Genomic DNA, 21505 nt, shown 5'->3' with positions numbered 1-21505 from the left:
ACACGCTTAGACACTCGAAACTATAGTGATCCTTTACTCTTTCAATAAACCAAGCATCATACCCCGTTTACATAGAGTTTGGTTGCATTATCCTTGTGTGATTTTTGACCAAAACAACAGGTATCTATTGTTATACTGCTATGCCCTTTGGTTTAAAAAATGCAGGTGCAACATACCAGAGATTGGTAAATATGATGTTTAAAGACAAGCTGGGGGACACCATGGAGGTATACATTGATGATATGGTGGTAAAATCAAAGAGAGCTCAGGATCACCTCCAGGATATTAAGGGAGCGTTTGATATCTTGGACCAGTATAATATGAAGCTAAATCCTGCCAAGTGCCATTTCGGAGTAGGGGCAGGAAAATTCCTAGGGTATATGGTGACCAAAAGAGGAATAGAGGCGAGATCGGAGCAGATTAAAGCCATCTTGGATATTAAATCACCTTCAAATATGAAAGATGTTCAGCGGTTAACAGGAAGAGTGGCGGCACTAAACCGATTTATTTCAAGATCCTCAGAAAAATGTAAAGAGTTCTACGATATCCTGAAAAAGAATAAAAAATTTGAATGGGGTGAGAAGCATGAAGCAACCCTTCAGAACTTGAAGCAGTATCTCTCAACCGCGCCTCTATTGATGAAACCTGAGGATGGTGAACCATTATCCCTGTATCTTGCAGTATCAGGGAATGCAGTAAGTGCAGTCCTCGTAAAGGATCACGAAGGTCAGCAGTATCCTGTTTATTATGTTAGCAAAAGTTTATTAAATGCTGAAACTAGATATTCTCACCTAGAAAAGTTAATATTGGCTCTAGTTATGGCATCAACAAAGCTTAGACATTACTTTGAGACACATAGGATTCATGTTAAAACTAATTATCCTGTTAAAAATGTGCTTAGGAAGCCAGAGATGTCCGGTAGGATGGCTAAGTGGTCGGTAAAGTTGAGTGCTTATGACTTAGTATATGAACCTAGAAATGCCATAAAATCCCAGGCCTTGGCTGACTTTGTGGCTGATTTCAGTAGTGATATTCAGGATGAGGTAGACCTAGAAGTCCAGCAGTTAGGAGAATCCTCAGGATCCTGGACATTATATACTGATGGTGCATCTAATGTAAGAGGTATAGGTTTAGGTATACTACTAAAATCGCCACACGGGGACATATTACCCCAGGCTATTAGGTGTGAATTCCCTGCTACCAACAACGAAGCAGAATATGAGGCTTTGATTGCAGGATTAGAATTGGCTAAGAAAATGAGTATTAAGAATTTGCAAGTATATGTTGATTCTTTGTTAATTACTAATCATTTTAACGGATCCTATGCAGTCAAGGGTGAAAAGTTAATGGAATACCTTGGTATTCTTAAAAAATTAGCAGGATATTTCGATGTTTTTACACTTGAACAGGTACCAAGGGAGGATAATGCTGAGGCAGATGCCTTGGCAAACCTGGGATCATCGATCAGGATACTAGATGGGACCCAAATACCAATATTACATATCTTGTATCCTGCAACGGATCCTCGGGATAAAGAAGTAGCAGGTATTCAGGATCCTCGAGTAGAGTATCCTGAGAAGAATTCTACATCCTGGACGACTTCAATCATCAGATATCTCAAAGAAGGACATATCCCCGAAGATGAAAATCCTAAGGAATTTAGGATGAAGGTATCCCGATTCACTATTATAAATAATGTTTTGTACAAGAAATCTCTTGCAGGACCATATTTGAGGTGCTTGGAGGATCCTGAAGCCAAAGAAGTACTTCAGGATATACATGAAAGGGATTGTGGTAACCATACTGGGGGCAGGTCATTGTTCTCCAAAGTATTAAGGACAGGATATTATTGGCCAACGATGAGGAAAGATGCTGCAGAATATGCTCGAAGATGTGATGCATGTCAAAGACATAGTAACATACTACATCAACCAGCTGAACCACTATATCCTATAGCATCCCCTTGGCTGTTCATGAAATAGGGGATGGATATAGTAGGAAAGTTACCAAAAGCTCCGGGAGGAAAAGTCTTTATGCTAGCAATGACGGATTATTTCTCTAAGTGGGTTGAAGCTGAAGCATTTGTCCAAGTTAGAGACCAAGAAGTAGTATCCTTCATAAAGAGGAATATCCTAACCAGGTTTGGGGTACCAGCTGAAATCGTCTGTGATAATGGGTCCCAATTTATAAGCAAGAGGACCACTGATTTTTGCAAGAGTTGGGGAATCAAAATGGTAACATCTACCCCAGTGCATCCTCAGGCGAATGGACAAGCAGAATCCTCAAACAAGATAATCGTCAACAACTTGAAGAAAAGATTAGGGGCCAAGAAGGGAAGATGGGCAGAAGAATTACCCTTTGTTTTGTGGGCTGATAGAACGACGGTAAAGAATGCCACAGGCCAGACCCCATTTTCCTTGGTGTTTGGAGCAGAAGCAATGATTCCAACGGAAATGACGATACCTATTGCGAGATCTGTCTTACAGGATCCTGAACGAAACCCTGAGGATTTATGTCAAGATTTGGATACTATAGATGAAAAAAGGGATGCAGCAAGGTTAAGGATGGCAGCGTATCAACAAAGAATATCCAGGGCATATAACAAGAATATAAGGACTAGAAGATTTCGAGTTGGTGATTGGGTGTTAAGAAAGGCTTTTCAGAATACTACTAATCCTGCCGATGGCAAGCTAGCTCCAAAATGGGAAGGACCATATGAGGTTGAATCAGAAGCAGGGAAAGGAGCATATAGACTCAAGGATATGAAAGGGGATATGCTACCAAGATCCTGGAATGCAATACACTTAAAGCTCTATTTCAAGTAAGAGTAGAATTTAATTTCTATCCCAATAGTATGTACTCTATCTCTTTTAAATATATTTACGCATTATCTTGAACCCAATACTGACTTAAGCATCGGAGGGGTGTTAGCCAGGCTAACACCCACCTTAGTTTGTAGTTGTTTTGCAGCATATGCTCCAGGATTTGCACTTGGGACGAATTGGAAGACTAGAGGATTGGCCCCCTCTCTCAGGTTTAAGGGATCTCAATCCCTTCAAAGGTTTAAAGGTATTCACCTTTCTTTCGAATTGGGTTTAAACACCTCGCCTGGAGCGCAAGTTATCTAGGTATAGTTCAAGGTAGCCGGACCAGTTCATGTAAAAGTGGCTGACAATTTCGTTACTGTTGGCTATATCCTGGATCCTGAAGGTATATGAGGATTGATCACCCTCTCTCACGAAAGGGTATTTTCATACTCTCTAAGGTTTAAAGGTTTTCACCTTTCTAAGATTTGGAGTTTATACACTCTCGCCTGTAGCGCATGAAACTCAGGGTTTATCCCCAGAATATTAAGGGTTTGCCCCAGTATGTTGAGGATTCATTTCAGGATAACAAGGTGTTTGCCTCGAGGTGTTTGGAATTTGTTCAAGCCAACCCATGAATACATTTACATTTTTGTGTCATAACAGGGGACATTATACTATTCCAAGGTTGGATCCAAGTTTATAAGTATGAACTGGGGACATTCCTATGGTGAAAAATTGGAATTGACTCTTTGGGAATCTATGGTATGATCTTTCCTTTTCTCAGAAGATTTAAACTTCCTAAGTTATATAATGATATCCTGACCAGGATATCTCTTAAGATACTTGTCAGGATATTCTTAGATGATGTACCCATAATATTTCCAAGAATTCTCAAACAAAAACAATTTTCATAAATAAGATTCATGTAATGAAAGGAGTAAAGCCAAAAAAGGGTTATATTATTAACTTAGCAAAAGATCACGCTTTTGGCTTCATCTCAAACCGAGACCCATCCACCGAAAGCATGATTAGTCTTTCAACATATTTACTTAACAAATGAAGGCTTCGTCTTGGAACCCAAGATACCTCCACCTCCACTTGTTAAAAGTATTCAAAATAAACTATACTAACTGATAACCAAGGGCTTCGTCCTGAAACTCAGGATCCCTACACCTCTGGTTATCATATTGTCTAAATGCAGGAAAGTAAATTGTTTCAAAGACAAGAAAAGTAAATTGTTCAAGGGACCACAACCATCAACTCTAAAAAAGTGGGCTCCAGCCTAAGCATCAATATCCATCATCGCCCACTCAGATGCCCTCACACAACGGCATCCTCTCCAACCTTCTCTGGTTTACCAGCATCCTGCCCAGCATCCTCACCAGCATCCGCTCCAGCATCCTTCTTGTCTCCAACCTGATCCACCACCTCGGCTGATTTGGAAGACTCACCGGCTTCTGCAGGGAGTGGTACAGCTTTCCCTCCAAGCTCCTTCAGTTTGGCCACCCAAGAGTCCACCGGCCAGGCTGGGCACACGAGGCCTGTCTCCTTGGCCTCATAGGCCATCTTAATGCGGGCTTGTAGCAAGGAGACGATGGCGGAGGCCTTAATCCCTTCCCGGAAAGAAACCATGGCCTGCTCATGATCCATTTCTGCGGTGGCAAGTTTGAGCTCAGCCTCTTGGGTAACTTTCTTCATTAAGCTCTCGTAATGCCGGGACTTTGCTTCAGCGATAGCGCCTTGGTCAGCAACTGTGCTTTCGAGCTATTTGATCCTGGCTTCGTGGAGTGCAACAGTACCGCAGGCATCGTTGTACAGGTGGAGCAGATGCTGAAGGCCCTGCACATCAAATTCAGGTATGGGTCAGAATATATTAATCAGGATATCCTTTCAGGATATATATATGCAGGATATGTAGCAGGATACTACCTTGTTGAGGAAGGATGTCATGGGCTCTAAGGAGTCGGAGAAGCTGAGTTCATCATTGGAGAACCCCTCGGAGCCTGGGGCACTAATTTCAGAGCCCTTCCTCTTCTTTGCTGTGGAAGCACGGGTCCTAGGGTTAGCCTTGGGGGCCGGCAGTGGCTTGGAGCTGGTAGCAGCAGGTGTCTCTTTCTTGACCATGACAGGAGTAGGATAACTGTCAAGCTCGTCAAGGTCAAGGAGGATCGGAACTTTGCTGGAGTCTGCACAACAGGGAGTAAAAATTCTTTCCTAAGATATTTCAAATAAGAACATGTATGCAGGATATTGAGCAGGATCCTTACCAGACATGTTAACACTGGAAAGAGGGCTTGGAGTTGGTGGAGACGGGTTAAAACTTCTTTCAGCTTCAGGAAGGAGTCTGATAGCGTCAATCCTTTTCTGTGAATCTGCAAGAGGAGGTGCTAGCTTCCTAAAATCGGCTGCAAACAAAACAGTAAAAAGGAAGTTGATCAGTTCAGGATATGAAACAAGATACAAAACAGGATCATCCTAAAGCCCTAAATCCTACCCTTTCTCAACCACTGCACTGGGTATTCCGTTCCACCAGGGATTGAGTCTCTTTTTACAAAGAAAAACTTGGACTTCCATTCCTCCTCATTCCTGGTGGCACGAAGTACCAGTGGGTCGCTGGAGGTAGAGTAGAACAAAAAACGGCAGGAACCATGGCATCTAAGCCGATATGCTAAGGGGAGGTCATGAACGGAAAGGTCAGGAATATGGTTGTTCTTGATTTGATCAAGAACGAGCAGGACTCGCCATAGCATTGGCATTGTTTGACTGAAACAGATTTTTGTGGTATCGAAGAACTCGGTGATGAAATCGGGAAATGGAAAATGTAACCCCAAGGTAAAAGGAAAAGCGTTGAAGCATATCCATTCGTCGGAAACCATGTCTGATCGGATTTCCCGATCAAATGGCCGGAACACCGTCCCTTTCGGGAAGATGCCGGAGGTTTTAAGGGCCGACAGATGTGCGCTGTCAAAGGTGCATATTTCCTTCTCCGGATCCTGGAGAATATTTTGGTGAATAAACGAAGGAGCGGAGTCACCGGAGCTTGACTTTGTCTGTCTCGCCATATCTTTACCGGAATAGTATAGAGGAAAGAAGTAAGGAGAGAGAGAGAAGGGTTTTACCTTTTTCTTCTTGATAAAGATTAAATGGGGAGAACGAGAGAAGATATAGGGGAGTAATGAGTAGAAATAGGCTGAACGGTTACAAGCGGTCACATCAAGTCCTATCTCTTAATTACCTCGGTTATTGTGAAAAAATGTAACCGTTAGGACTCAGGATCCTTAACGGCAACATTTTTGGGGACAATTGTTATGGGTAAAATTCTGAGCTCCTCATATCCTGGGAAATATCTTGGGTTATATCTTGAATAAATGATATCTGCTTATATCCGAGATGCTCATTCAGGATGTCTAGAATATCCTGAATAGTATCCTCAGGATTACTAACGTGTTGAGTGCAGGAGTACGCGTGCAGGTGCCCAACGTTCACAAAGACTCTTTCTTCAAGAGACTCGGTCCAAGTCGTTCAAATGAAGATGTTGAAGTCGCATTACCCGGACTACAACGTTAACAATGGAATATTCGGAAGCATCCCATATTTGTAGGAATTTCAGTTTGTATTTGATTACTATAAATAGGTGGGTATACCGGATCGAATAGGACATCACAGCTACACTCACTACACTTACACACTTGTTCTCTCGCAACTTGCACAAATCATTGTAACACTTAGCGATCTGGTCAATATCCTGCACTGTATCCTGAAGTTTGAAGTAATAAGAAGAACTAGGCAGCTGCGGTTGTCAGCTCCCGAGGTTTTATGCCAGCGATCTAGATTGATCAAGGGCTTTCCTCGTACATCTCGTGTCAACCCCTTTACTTTTTGCTCATCGTTTGATCATAGATATAGCTCAATATCCTGAGCCATATCCTGAACACTGTTTTTCCAAACAACATAAACAGCATATTTTTAACACACTTTTCAGCACACTACCTCACTTAACTAATTTGATCACTTAATTGCTTCGGTAATTTTTGACCAAAACAATCTCCACCATGCCAACGCTTCTCCTTTGAATGATTGTGAAATAAATTTCAGAACATCTTGCTCTGCACAACCGCTGATGTCTACTACTATGTCCATCTCATCCAGCCATGTCATATAATCGATGGCTCATTTCTCTCCTGTAAAGTCCCTTGGTTTGCAAGAGACAAAGTATTTATAAGAGCAGGTCTTAACATGTGGCTCCTGATTGAGCACAATTTGTCTGGATAGATCACTTCTCTGATTCGATGAATGATGAGAATCATCCTTATGAGATACATGTTTCTTAGAAGGTGGCTCCGTATGAGGTGCAGACTGATTCCTGGTGCGAGCACCACTTGTTTCTTTAAACTGTCTGTCAATGGCTCGAGTGACAGCATTATCTATCATTGTGTGTAACTCTGTAGCCGTTACATTCATCCTTGTATTGTCATCCCTCATATTGGGATGACTGTTGACTTCATCTGATTCAGACATGTTGAAGCTTGTTTTCTATAAAACAATCGCCAATAATTTTGCTTAGGAGTCTATTTTGGAATCATCATCTTCGATGATTTATTAACCATGGTGTTAATAGACCATATTTGGTTAATTTGATAATCAGGTTTATTTTAAATTTTCATTATAATTAATCCAGCTATAAGCTATTAGGGATATTGAAATGGCACAAAGGCCTTGTCACGAGGATAGTTTTGAATTTATAAACCATGATCTTATAGGATCGAGGCATTAAGGTTTGAACGTAGTTCATTACCTTTCTTGACAGAGAGTTAAAGACTACAACTGTCCTTTGTCTTTTAGGACAATAGATATAGCCCGTAGGCGTTTCATCACTAATGGATGTTTATGACATGATCATCTTATAGGATGATATAAGCCATGATTTCTGGATCATTAGGCTAAATCAGGAAATTAGAAGAATTCAATATAGGGATGACTGTTGTGATTTTCTCAAACCACATTTGTCAAGAGTGTTAACACGTTCTTAGGTGTTAACAAGGATGTATTATCTTAAAAAGGCTTTACCATCTTAGCTATGTCGAAAATGACATATAGGCTAGGTTATACCTTTAAGATTTTCTTTGATATACAATGGCAGAGCAATCATAAATTGAAATGACGTTCTGATATAGGATATATTACATACGTATACTATTTAATACCAAAGTAAAATAGGAAACTTTTCTTAGAAAGCCTTAAAAATACAATAATTGCCCTAAACGGGTTGTTAGTGCATGCGTCTGTCGACTTCGTCTTGTATCGAGTCTTGTACTTAGAATGTTAGAACAGGGCACGTATTTCAAGATATTTGTAATTTCGCATGAGTGGGTAATTGCGCATGAAATGTGTATTGATGTAATTCCGCACGAAATTAAGTTCCGTGTGGAATCTTAATTTCGTTTGAAACTCATTCATGCGGAATCTCAGGCCTATATATACCCCTGTTCATGCGAAATTAGATATAGAATTCCGGTCAGTGTAACGAAGTGCTGCCGAAGTGCCGACTCGTTGTAATATGTCATTATATCAATCAGAAAGGCAGTTTATTAGTGTATATAGCTGAATTGACCTTGTTTCGTCTGTTTCCGCCTTCCGTATTAACTCTTTTGATCGACTCGTTTGGGTCCGAAAACAATCCTACAAGTGGCACTTGTATATGGACCGTATGGGTCCAGGTATACGGTCTGTAAGGACCAGGCCAGCTCACCACATCTTTCACTTGTTGTCACATTTTGTCCCTGCACTTGATAAATGCCATTTCCGACACATTTAAGGCCCATTAAACCATTTTTAAGGCTCTACAATGATGCCCAAACATAGGGAACATGAAACATGCTCAAAAACATGTCGGATGTCGGTTCGTTTGGTCGTACGATCACGTTGTTTGGCTAATTACGATGAAACACGGACGGACGCGAAAAATGAACCAAATTACGCGACGAATGGAATTTTATCAAGCCAAACACTAAAATAAAATATTTTAATGCTTACATAAATTTTTGGATGCCCGGATATATTCAAAACGTAAGATATGCGCGAAAATGCAAACTTGTGCACTTTTTGATGCTTTTAGTCCCTGTTGATCAAATAAGTTTATTTTTGCGCACCAAACACCTCTAAGCCTATTTCTAAGCTATGTAAAGTATATTTAGGGAATTTTTAACTTATGATCATATCCTGGAAGGTTCGATACCACACGAATCGATAGACTTTTGCAGTTTGACGCAAATAATCCCTCTAATGCGCAAACTTGCGCATATCATTGTTTAATAGCATTGAAGCCTTATCTAATCCATATTAGGCATTATTGAGAGTATTATAAAACATCATAATGCTTCAGTGTTGGATCTGAGTTTCTTTTTTATTGTATTTTGTGTTTGAAGTTAAGATGAAAATGGATGAGTTGTGCAGCGGAATTAAAATGAAAACAAACTTTGCATACAATCAAATGAGAGTAATACTTTGATCAAACATCTTTTACACAATGAACCGAATGATTAAATTTAATTTCAACAACGATTACGAAGATAGATGTATGAATGCAAACTCCCCCTCAGCCCGAGCTCAGTAGTTTATTCGTGCAAAGAAGACGAATGATGTAAAGAGCTAATAGAACAGTACAAAGTACTGAACTATTTATAGGCACTTGCAAACTACTGAGCATCTTTGCTGACGTCACCAAGAAAGTGACATCCAACCTCCTAACAAACTCTAACCTCTGATCTATACAGACGCTGCTTGTGTTAACTACTGCTAATACATTCTATTACAAAACAGACTTTAGAACAGCTGCTGCAACCTTCTACTGTTGTGAACCCAGCAGCACTTGTCCGGATCAGCAGTGCTTGACTCAAGGCAGTAGATTGAATCAGCAGGACTTTAGTCTTCCATCAGATCTTTAGTTGAGCAGCAGTTTTGAGTCAGTAGTTTGGTAAGATCAGCAGATAGGAGGTCATCAGTAGTTGTAATCACTTTCAAGGGGAGAGATTTGTGTATCAGCATCTGCTTATTCATAATCAAGTTCTTCTTTTAACGTTCTTAACAAGTCTTCTTTTAAGACAGCATTTCCAGCAAGAATTTCTTGAACAGTTTCAGCTCCAAACTGGCTTTGTGTCCTTCTTTTGTAGATGGCAGTACCAGCTGGAGCAGTGGCTCTCCTGGTTTGCAACTTTGATGGTCCTTTTGAAACCGCTGCTTCAGGATAGTCAGGTTTTTGAGGGATTTTTGGATCTTTCTTCCTCAATTCCTCCAACCTTTTGTAGGTTGACCTGACCACATCTTCTTTCCATCTAGCAACTTGTCTTTTGGTGCCAAATTCAGCAACAACCAATTCTTCTTTCATTCTTTTTAGTTCCAACTGCTTTTTCAGGTACATTCTTTTTGAACTTTTCCCAATCAGGAGGAGTGTGAGTGACTTTCCTTTTTATCATAACTTGAATTCTGGTTGATTCAGCTTCAAGCTCTGGGATAGTCCACTCTTTATACATGTGTCTCTCTCCTTTGTATTTCTTGTAAATCATAATGCTTTCAATGTAGTCTTTCTTCAGAGATTCAGCTGCTCTTTCAGAAATTTGTTGACTGATATTTTTAGCAAAACGTTCTAGGGAACTGACTTGTGTGAGCAGATATTGGTAGTATCTTGATACTTCTTTGTCAGATTTCCCTTGTGTGTTTCTTCTCGAGATATCCTCTGCTTGCTTGGCCTTTATCTTTAAATATTCTTCAATGTTTTTGGGCCAGAGATATCCTTTGATTGAAGGCAAACTCCTTTTGGCAGCGTCATCCTCAGTATAGAAGGATTTTATCTCTTCTCTGACAGCTTCTAGTTCAAGAGGGAATTGAACACCTGCATGAGGTAAGGGTTTGTGCATTGGAACTGAAGAAAGTGGAACTGGTTTTGGTATATTGACAAGAGCTAAAGGTTTTGGAGATGGTGAAGTGACATCATCTTTGGGAATTAGCCTTCTCCTCTTTATTTGAGGAGGGACTGATGATGGTTTGGATGGGAAGGTGGTTGTAGTGGCAGTGGTTTGTGATAGACTAACAGCTGTTGGAACAACTGGTGTTCCAACCACTGTTGTCTTTACAGCAGAAGTTATAACAACTGCTGTCTTCTGCCTTTTGACAGGAGGTGATTGTGATTTTGGTGGTGATGGAGGTAAAACATTGGATGTAGTGTGTGTTGAAGTGGTGTGTGTTGAAGTGGGAGCAGATGTTGAAACTACTGAAGTACCAACAGCAGCTGATACACCAGGAGTTACAACAGCTGTTTTAGGTGGTGGTTTCTGAGCAGACTTTGAACGCCTGACCGGAATGGATTTGGGTAGCCTTACTTTTCTAGTAGGCTTCTTCTTTTCATCAAATAGATTTTCATCATCTCTTGACCCTGAAGTACCCTGATCCGGATAATCCACCTTGGCTTTCTTTTTGGCCTCTCTATCCCTTTTTACACATGCAAGTGCTTCTGCAAGTGCATTTGTAGTCACATCAAGTTTCTTACTCCCATCTGGCAAAGGAATCTGTTTGGTCATATTGGAATTTTCTGGTGCAAGGTAAAGACCATCTGTTATTCTTTTCCTTCTCCATTCCTGAATTTTCTCCCCCTTTTTGGCATTATCTTCGGGGAGTTGATCAATGAAGAATACTGGTGGAGGAGCAGTGCCAGTGGAGTGCAGGATCTGAGTTTTGAGAGCCTTTAGATCAGCCTGAGTGTCTCTGTACCTAGACTCCATAGCATTTCTTAATTGTTGAACATGTTTTTCATGTTGCTGATCTGCTATCTGTGCTTGACGATGGAGAAAAGGTTGAAATAGATTCCAGAGCTCATTTGTAGCAGGTGCCTGTTGTAGAGCAGGTGCTTGAGGTGGAACAGCAGTGGATTGTACCTTTTGTACTTGTAACAACTGTTGTAGCATTTCTTTGAGTTCTGCAACAGAGTTATCAAGTTTTTGAACACGAGCCGTCAATTTCTGGTACTTTAAACCATCACCCAATTTAATGGGATCATCTGATTTCCCACTATCAGTGGTTTTATCAGTGGTAGAAGTAGGGAGTTTACTCCAAACATTAACCACTGATGCCCCTTTTTCTTGGTACTGGGGTCTTCTTCCTTCAACACTTGACAACCTTTTGATGTTGCCAGTAGGATAAATAAATCCACTGGTGGTTGGCAGAGGTGCTATAAAAGGAATTGCCTCCAAGGAAGTCTTATGGATGTAACCACTGTCCAACTTTAAAAAATCCCGACTAGTCTCCGATTAGTCGCCGATTAATCACTAATCGGAGGTTCACCGATTAATGGCCGATTTATCGCTAGGCAGTCAATGGCGGTCCTATTCTGGCCAAATTTGGCCAAACGCCGGCCAAATTTCGACCAAACCTTATAAATTCCTTCCAAATACTTTAAAAAAATGGTCAATGAGGGGTTAAAACATGTCTACTTTAAAAAAACTACATATAAAAGTGTGTGTGTATATATGTAACTAAAAATTACATATAAAAATCTCAATCCGATTAATTCCGATTAATCCCTGTTAATCCCGATTAATCGCTAGTCGGTACCCCACCGCCCGACCAGCGTCTAGCGGTTCTTACAACATGGCCTGTAGGTTCAACAGTTGTAGTGGCTGCTTCACTTGGATTACCACAAAGAGTTACTTGTAACTCAATGGGTGTAACCTCCTCAGGTTTTGTTGGTGGGTTAGCAAAGAATGATACAGCAGGCTCAGTCATTTGTGGAGGTAAATTCTCATTGACAGGTGATTGAGAAGGACTGGGTAATGCCTGGTTCAAATCAATTGCATCCAACAGTAATTGTGTTTTTGGTGGAATTGAGGATGTGATGGTAGGTGTAGGAAGCGGATTTGCTTCGGGCATTGAGCTGTGGATGATGGAAACAAGTGTATCCAGAGCATCATGATGTGGTGGCCCTTTGTGTACAACCTGTTCTTTTTGTGAAGAAGCAGGAGGAGTTATGGTTATGGGTTGAGATATTTGTACCATCTGCTGTGAGGAAGTAGCAGCAGTGGTTTCTTGTGACGCTTGTGTTGTCACAGGCATTAACTCTGGTATCTCATCCTCCAGAGTTGCCATTTTGATTGGTTTGGGGGGTTTTTGATTTTTCTTTTTGTAGGGCTTTTTGGGTTTTGTAGGTGTGGGTTTCAAAACAGTTGGTCTGCTGCTTTGATCACCTAGAGCAGTAGGCTCAGCAGCAGATACCTGAGGAGCAGTGGTTGCTGCTAAATTCTGCTCAGGTACCCCTGCTTATGTTTTGCAAGGTGCTAACATTCGTGAAAAAGTTTCAGACGTTAGGCAGTTTATTGCAGTTATTTCACCTTGGTTTATTAGAGCTAAATCATCCTTACTGAATTTCTTGTGAAAATAATAACTTAAAAACCTTGGAAATAGTAAGAATGATTTGCTTTCAACATTATTTACCAAATCTTTAAAGATTTCCCGAGAATAATTATAATTTTCTTCTTGAAGAATTGCATATCCCAGATTTTGAATCTTTATAGGGATCTCATTAAAAGAAGTGGTTTTGTTTGACACACATAGGAGGAGGGTATGAAATAGAAATCTTGGTGCAGGAGGAAAATAACCTTTTTCTAAGGTTAGTTTCTTCATCATTGTTGCTTCATATCCTCGTTCAATGAAGTCAATATGCAACTCGTTTTTAGTGAAGGAAGTTTTACCCGCCTGGTCATCGAGTTGAAAGACTTCGGAGATGGATTGTGGTGTAATGTGGACAGCTTTACCCTTTATGGAAGATTTGATTGCAGTTGCAATGTCTCCTTGTTTTTCAAGGGTTGCATTCCTCCAAAATTCCCTTTGGGTCGCCAAGTAGATGGGTGCGTCGACGGTGAGCAAAGTTTTGTACTTTGATTTTGCCATGATGGTGATAATGAAATCGAAAACATCTGTGGTTCCCGGTTTTGTGAGAAGACCCAGGAGATTGTGAGATTTTTTGAATGGAATTTCAGTGGAAGTTGCCTTTTGAGAGGCTGTTTTCGATGATTTTGATGTGGGTTTTGCAGAGAGCTTCGATTTTGTCATTTTTGAAACGAAACGATCGAAGATATTTGTGAGAAATGAGAAGAAAAACTGCTTTGAGAAGAGAATTTTTAAGAATTCAATTCGACAGTAAAACCCTGTTTTGATGGTGAGTGGGGATGTTATAGGAAAGAGAATGAATGCTGACGTGGCAGCCGTTACAAAAGGTCTGACTGCTATGTACTGCCCACGTGACAACCACTGGTGAAAATGAAGGACAGTACTTTTGGTGAAAGCAACTGATGAAAGCAGTGGAGAGGAGGCAGTGGATGATTTTCACTATCAGTGGATAGCATATCAGTGGATAAGACACTGCTTTTGAACAACAGTGGTTATCAAGGAATGAGAGAACAGAGGTTGCCTTTCAGCAGTGGGCAGATTTTTGAAGTAGAGCAGACTTTTGAACAAACAGTGGTTATGGCAGACTTTTAAGGATTTTAATGAAATTTTCATTTTAAGCTATTTTTAAGGATGGATTTTTGATTTTCTGAAAACATTTTGTTGCTTTTATTCATAGAAAAACAAGATGTTGCTTGTTATTCCATGTTTAGCATCCCAATCCTAGAGACCAAGCTTTCAAAAGTGGCTGTATCAAGTGCTTTTGTGAGCACATCTGCCAGCTGGTCTTTAGTTGGGACATGATACAGAGAAATCAAACCTTTTTCATAGCAATCCCTCATAAAGTGATGTCTGATGTCGATGTGCTTTGTGGTAGAATGGGAAACTGGATTTTTGATGATATTTTCTGCTGCCTGGCTGTCCAACATGAGTGGTGTCTTTAAGGCAGTGATACCAAAATCCAATAACTGATTTTGAAGCCACAGGAGTTGGGCTGTACAGCTTGCAGCAGCAATGTATTCAGCCTCAGCAGTGGATGTTGAAACTGCTGCTTGCTTTTTGCTTTGCCAGGATACTAAGCAATCACCTAGAAACTGGCACCCTCCTGAAGTGGACTTCCTTGTGGTGTGACATCCAGCAAAGTCACTGTCTGAAAAACCAGGCTCTAGGTGCTTGTTTCAGGCCATACAAGGCTTTGTTTAGCCTGTAGACATGATCAGGATAAAATGGATCCTCAAAGCCTGGAGGTTGACATACATATACCTCTTCTTGCAATGTACCATAGAGGAAAGCACTTTTGATATCCATCTGAAACACCTTCATGTTGTGGTTGACAACAAAGGCCAGGAACAGTCTGATAGCTTCCAATCTTGCAACAGGGGCGAATGTTTCATCATAATCAATCCCCTCTTCCTGTCTGTAACCTTGAACCACAAGCCTGGCTTTGTTCTTGACAACAATGCCCCTTTCATATGTTTTGTTCTTGAAGACCCACTTTGTGCCAATGGGACTAACCTCTTTTGGCAGTGGTACAAGCTCCCATACTTGTTGTCTCTTAAACTGTTGGAGCTCCTCTTGCATGGCTTCTACCCAGCTGTTGTCTTTTAGTGCCTCTTGGTACTTGACTGGCTGATGGAGTGATAGAAAACCAGCAAAAAGACAAATGTTTTGGGTTTGGCTTCTTGTGAGCACCCCTTCATTGATGTTGCCAATGATTTGATCAGGTGGATGAGATCTCAAGAAGATTAAATCTCCTTGGTATGGTATGATGGCATTTGTTGGTGAAGGCTGCAAATGTGTATCATCTGAGCTAACCACTGCTGGTGACTTTGATGACCCAGCAGTGGCTTCAAAAGGTGGTGGGATGGGTGGTAATGGAGTGGACCACTGCTGACTTTTATCCACTGTTTGAGGACTTTTGTCTGCAGTGTTTGAGGATGTGGAAGCAGTGGGAAATGGGCTACTTTGGTCAACAATTGTTGATGTAGCAGTGGTTGAGCTTTCACAGATGTTTTGAACAACTGATGCTTTCCCTTTTGTGGCAGACCTTTGAGGGATGATGACTTCATACCCATAGTCTGGTGTTGTATCCTCTGATGGACCTGCACTGTTAGTCTTGACAACAATATTTTCAAAAGTGAATTTTTCAAGATCAAACAGTTCAGCAGGATTTGCTGGGATTTTCATTGATGAAAGTTCATTGAACTTTACATCCAAAGTCTCCTCCACTACCTTGGTCCGTGCATTGAACACTTTGTAGGCCTTGGCAGTGGTTGAGTATCCCAGAAAATAACCACAATCTATTTTGGCTGCAAATTTTGAAATGGAATCTTTTAAGTTCAAAATAAAGCATGGGCAGCCAAACACTTTGAAGTATGAGATCAGTGGTTTGATTTTATACAGAATTTCATAGGCAGTCTTTTTGTGCCTGGGGTTTATTAAAACTCTGTTCTGGACATAGCAAGCAGTGTTTACTGCCTCTGCCCAGAAAGTTAATGGCAAACCTGAATATGCAAGCATGGTTCTGGCAGCCTCAATCAAAGTTCTGTTCTTTCTTTCAATGTTCTAGGGATGCTGTACTTCCTTACAATCCCTTTCTTCACACAGAAGGCATCCAACTCCCTATTTTTAAATTCTGTGCCATTGTCACTCCTAAAGCTTTTCACTGGAAGGTCAAATTGCTTTTCAACCTGTGTCACAAAGTCTTGCAAAATGCATGCAGTTTCATCTTTAGAGTGCAAAAAGAAAGTCCATGTAAACCTAGAAAGGTCATCAACTATTACCAAACAATATCTTTTCTTTTTAAGGCTCATGACTTGAACTGGGCCAAACAAATCCATGTGTAGCATTTGCAAACACTGGGTTCTTTTGGACTCTTCAATGGACTTGTGGGAACTTTTATGCTGTTTTCCTTTTAAACAGGAAATGCAATGTTCAGGACATGAAAACAATTTTTGTGGCAGGCCTCTCACCAAACCATTTTTTGAAATTTCTGTTATTGTCTTAAGATTTGTGTGCCCCAGTCTTTTGTGCCAAAGTTCTGTCTCTTTGTTAGAGGCAGCTGAGAATAGACAGGCATCAGCTCTGGGACACTCTTTTGACATGTCAACAACATAAACATAAACATTGCCACTTCTTTGAGCAACAAGTTTAGTTTGACCATTTTTGATTATTGCTTCAATCTTTTTGACCATTTCTGGTCCAACAATCCTACAACAATCTTTTGTGAAGAATGACCCAAACCCTTTGTCACTCATTTGAGATATACTCAGAAGGTTGAATTTTAGATTGTCTATTAGATTGACATTTTCAAATTTTACATTACCAGATTGCACTGTTCCAGACCCCAAAACCTTTCCTTTACTATTATTACCAAAGGATATATCACCCCCACCATGGATTTTAAAGTCTTTGAGGAGGGCTTTACATCCTGTCATGTGCCTGGAGCCTCCACTATCTACATACCAAAGACTATCAAAGCATGCAGAAGCTCCCTGCACATGAAGTAAAAGGATTAGTTCATTAAGGACTCCAAAGCCAACAGGGCTTTGGATGGAGTCTCAACAGTGTCTGACATGGATACAGTGTGATGAACAGTGGTCAAGTCAGGGGTTTGGACAGTTTTAGTACTGTTCCTTTCTAACCACTGTTGAGGGTCTTGCCCAATCACCTGCTGGTAACCGAAAGGATGCCTATTCACTTTGGGTTTAGAGGGCTTTTTGTAGACCTCATAAACGTGTGGAATCCTTTGGTAAGATTGTTTTTCCTTGCCTTTTCTGAACTGATTGGCAGGGGGTGCATCAGTAACCTAAACATCTCTTTTAACAGATGTTTGGTTCAGCTGTTTTGTGACAGCTGTTTGAACTGGCACAAACAGTGGTTGTTTCTTTGTGAACTTGACAGATGGTGATGCTGATGGACTCAAGGATGTTTTAGCAAGGTACTCATTCTTTTTGATGTCATAGTTTTTGAGATACACACATGCTTGAGTTTTGTGGTTTGTTTTACCACAAACAATGCAGCTTTCAGCTGACACTATGACACTTGTTTTGTTTATATCATAAGCTTTTAAGTGCAAACAATCTTTTGTTAGATGGTTCCTTTTCTCACAAAATTCACAAAACAAGTTATCAATTTTTTCTTTCTTCTTCCTCTTTTCAGACTCCTTTGCAGCAGAGGTTTTAACCACTGCTGGGATGTCCTTAAGAGGAATGACTTTAGCTTTTGGAGCTTTAACACCATCAGTTGATGTAAAGTCCATTGGCTTGAAATTTTCAAGAATATCATACTCATCAGACCATTTTGGTTTAAATTGATGATTTTCAATCTCCTCAAAAGCAGAGGGGCCCATTGGTCTGTCAAGTGTGATTTTGTTACCAAGTTTGTCAGTGATTTTCACTTCTTGGCCATTCTTGTTTGTGGGGATGTACTCAGTGGTTACATCAGTGGTTGAAACAGATTTTCCAAAAGCAGTGTTTTCATCATCATGTTTTCTATAACCAACCCCAAATTTCACATTGCTTTTTATCTGTTTCTCAAGCATAACCTCATACCCTTTGCATGATTCCACCCATTTCTCACATGTGATCTGGGTGGACTCTAACTCCTTTTTGCAAACTTGGTATTTTTCTACCATAGTTTGGAGTTGGGTTTTGGTTATGCTTTGCTCTTCTTTCATGCTGCTAATCTCTTTCTCTTTTTCAGCCAATTTGTTTTTAAGTTCTTTTAAAGATCTTTCAAATTTGACTTCATCAGTTAAGATTTTGTTCCTAAGGTTTTCATTCACCTCTTTGATGTTAGCAAAAGCAATTATGCAATTGTCAGAACATAGTTTTTCTAGAACTTGAGGTGATACCTTGGCAGCAGCCATCATTGCACAATCACACTGAGTATTCTCTTCATCACCAGCTCTCTCTTCTTCTTCACCTGCCTTTTCTTCTTTCTTATCTTCTTCAGACCATAGATCTGTCAATGGTTCAATCAGGGTACCTGAACTTTCTTCCAATAGTACTTCATCAGCCACAACAGTAACCACTGCTTCAATCACCTCATCCACTATTTCAGAGACCAGCTATTTCTCTTCAGATTCAACACCCTCCTGTATTGACTCTAATGCCATCAAACAAAATTCATCATGAGAAGAAACATTAGAAGCATAGAGTGCAAAGTTTTCATCACTGAGGTCTTCAGGCATACTGCTCCAGTCAACAAACTCTTGAGTAAAGAAACTTTGTTGATCTGGTTGTGTTGCTACTGGAGCAGTGGTTTGTGGTGCAGGTTGCACTTGTGCCTGAGGAGCAGGGGTTTGAACATATTGAATCTGTGGAGCAGCTGTTTGGACATAATGCACTGGCACAGGAGCAACATCATAGTGAGCAGTGTTCACATGTGCTGTTGGGGCATATTGGGCATAGTGCACAGTGTTTTGATTTTGAGGTCTAGGATTTGAACTAGGGTGAGTAATTATGGGACCAGTTGTTTGACTCCTACACTCTCTAGCAAAATGTCCTAACCTGTTACACTTATAGCTCTTGATTTTCGATTTATCCAACCCAACCCAACCCTAAGATTCCCATGCAACCCTGGGAATTTTCGCCCTGTTCTTTTATAAAACTTGCTAGTTCTAACACTTAGCAAGGCCAGTTGATGCAAGATGTCCATTTCCTCTAGATCAGTGGGGTCAAAATGCTGTAAATCATTTAGTTCAAAGCTTAAGTTGTCTGACATCTGGTTTTCATTTGCAGTGAATGCATAACCTATAGAGTGAGGATCAGGGTTGTTAAAATTTGCACCAGCAGTTATGTCAATGAAGTGATCATAACCCTGATCCTTACCACTACCACCAGATTCTTCTTGACCCAGAAGAGCAGTGTTACCGAATGAATAATCATCAACGGTTTTCCCTGACTCCTGTAACTTCCTTTTCTGGTTCAACTCCCTTTCGTAGGTCAGGAGTCGACCATGGAGTTGGGTCAAGGTCAGATCCTTGAACTCAGGTGAGTTTTGGGTGACAAACGCTATTGTGTCCCATTTATCTGGCAGTGACCTGAGGAACCTGCTGTTTTGAGTTGAGTTTGTAAAAATGGTTTTAACAAGCCTCAGTTCACTGATGAGACAACTGAACCGCTCAAATTGTTGCGTCAGTGATTCACCTTTAACATGACAAAATGTTTCATACTGTTGGTTCAGGATTTCCCAATTGTTTTCTATGACCTCTTCGGTACCTCCAAACTGTTCCTTAAGTGCGTCCCACAACTCTTTGGCATTGTCACAATGTAACAATCCAGCATATATTTCGTTGGGCAGCGCTGATGCTATGATACTAAATGCTTTAGCATCTAGTTCAAACTTTTGATAATCCATTTCAGTATAATTTTCAACAGGTTTAGGAACTTGTTTTTTAGCATCTTCGGCGCTTGGCACTGTAGGAACATGAGGACCAAAGATAACAGACTTCCAACAACCTGTGCTTTGTTGAGCGAGGATGTGACCCATCCTCCTCTGCCAGATGTTGTACTCATTTCTTTTTAGCATAGGTGGTTTAAAGAGAGAACCAATGTTTTTATCGTCCTGAGATTGTGACGTCATTCTTGTTGTTTTACAGGTACTGAGAAATCAACTTTAGTGGTGATTAATCCTTACGCTGTTTTTCAACGACGAACAAACGATCAGTATCAACTGTTTTGAGCTGAACTTTTTACGTCAAAATGATTGTTAAATCAAATTTAACTGTCCAAGCTCTGATACCAATTGTTGGATCTGAGTTTCTTTTTTATTGTATTTTGTGTTTGAAGTTAAGATGAAAACGGATGAGTTGTGCAGCGGAATTAAAATGAAAACAAACTTTGCATACAATCAAATGAGAGTAATACTTTGATCAAACATCTTTTACACAATGAACCGAATGATTGAATTTAATTTCAACAACGATTACAAAGATAGATGTATGAATGCAAACTCCCCCTCAGCCCGAGCTCAGTAGTTTGTTCGTGCAAAGAAGACGAATGATGTAAAGAGCTAATAGAACAGTACAAAGTACTGAACTATTTATAGGCACTTGCAAACTACTGAGCATCTTTGCTGACGTCACCATGAAAGTGACATCCAACCTCCTAACAAACTCTAACCTCTGATCTATACAGACACTGCTTGTGTTAACTACTGCTAATACATTCTATTACAAAACAGACTTTAGAACAGCTGCTGCAACCTTCTACTGCTGTGAACCCAGCAGCACTTGTCCGGATCAGCAGTGCTTGACTCAAGGCAGTAGATTGAATCAGCAGGACTTTAGTCTTCCATCAGATCTTTAGTTGAGCAGCAGTTATGAGTCAGTAGTTTGGTAAGATCAGCAGATAGGAGGTCATCAGTAGTTGTAATCACTTTCAAGGGGAGAGATTTGTGTATCAGCATCTGCTTATTCATAATCCATTGTTCTGATCCAGTTTTGGCTTTAATTATCTGTTCCTCTGATAGGGTTCAATCCCAACATTCGGGTTCATAAAAAGGTCATTCAAAGGTATAATTAAACATATTGACGCTTTTAACCCCTTAAACTTGCAAAGTTGCGCGTAACGTCACCTAAAGGCATAAAAACCTTAGACGGCCAATAATTGGCATTCCCGAGAGTATAATCAAATATCATGAAGCTCCCGGTTTGTTAAAAGGTCACTCAGAGGTAAGAATTAACATGTTGACGCTTTTAACCCTTCATTGCGCAAGCTTTCAATTAATTACGCAAATGGCTACACTCGATCAACAAGTGG

The sequence above is a fragment of the Helianthus annuus genome, chromosome 4 (assembly GCF_002127325.2).
Source record: "Helianthus annuus cultivar XRQ/B chromosome 4, HanXRQr2.0-SUNRISE, whole genome shotgun sequence".
NCBI lineage: Eukaryota > Viridiplantae > Streptophyta > Magnoliopsida > Asterales > Asteraceae > Helianthus > Helianthus annuus.
The sequence above is the reverse complement of the archived record's forward strand: the minus strand, read 5'-3'. Positions refer to the sequence as shown.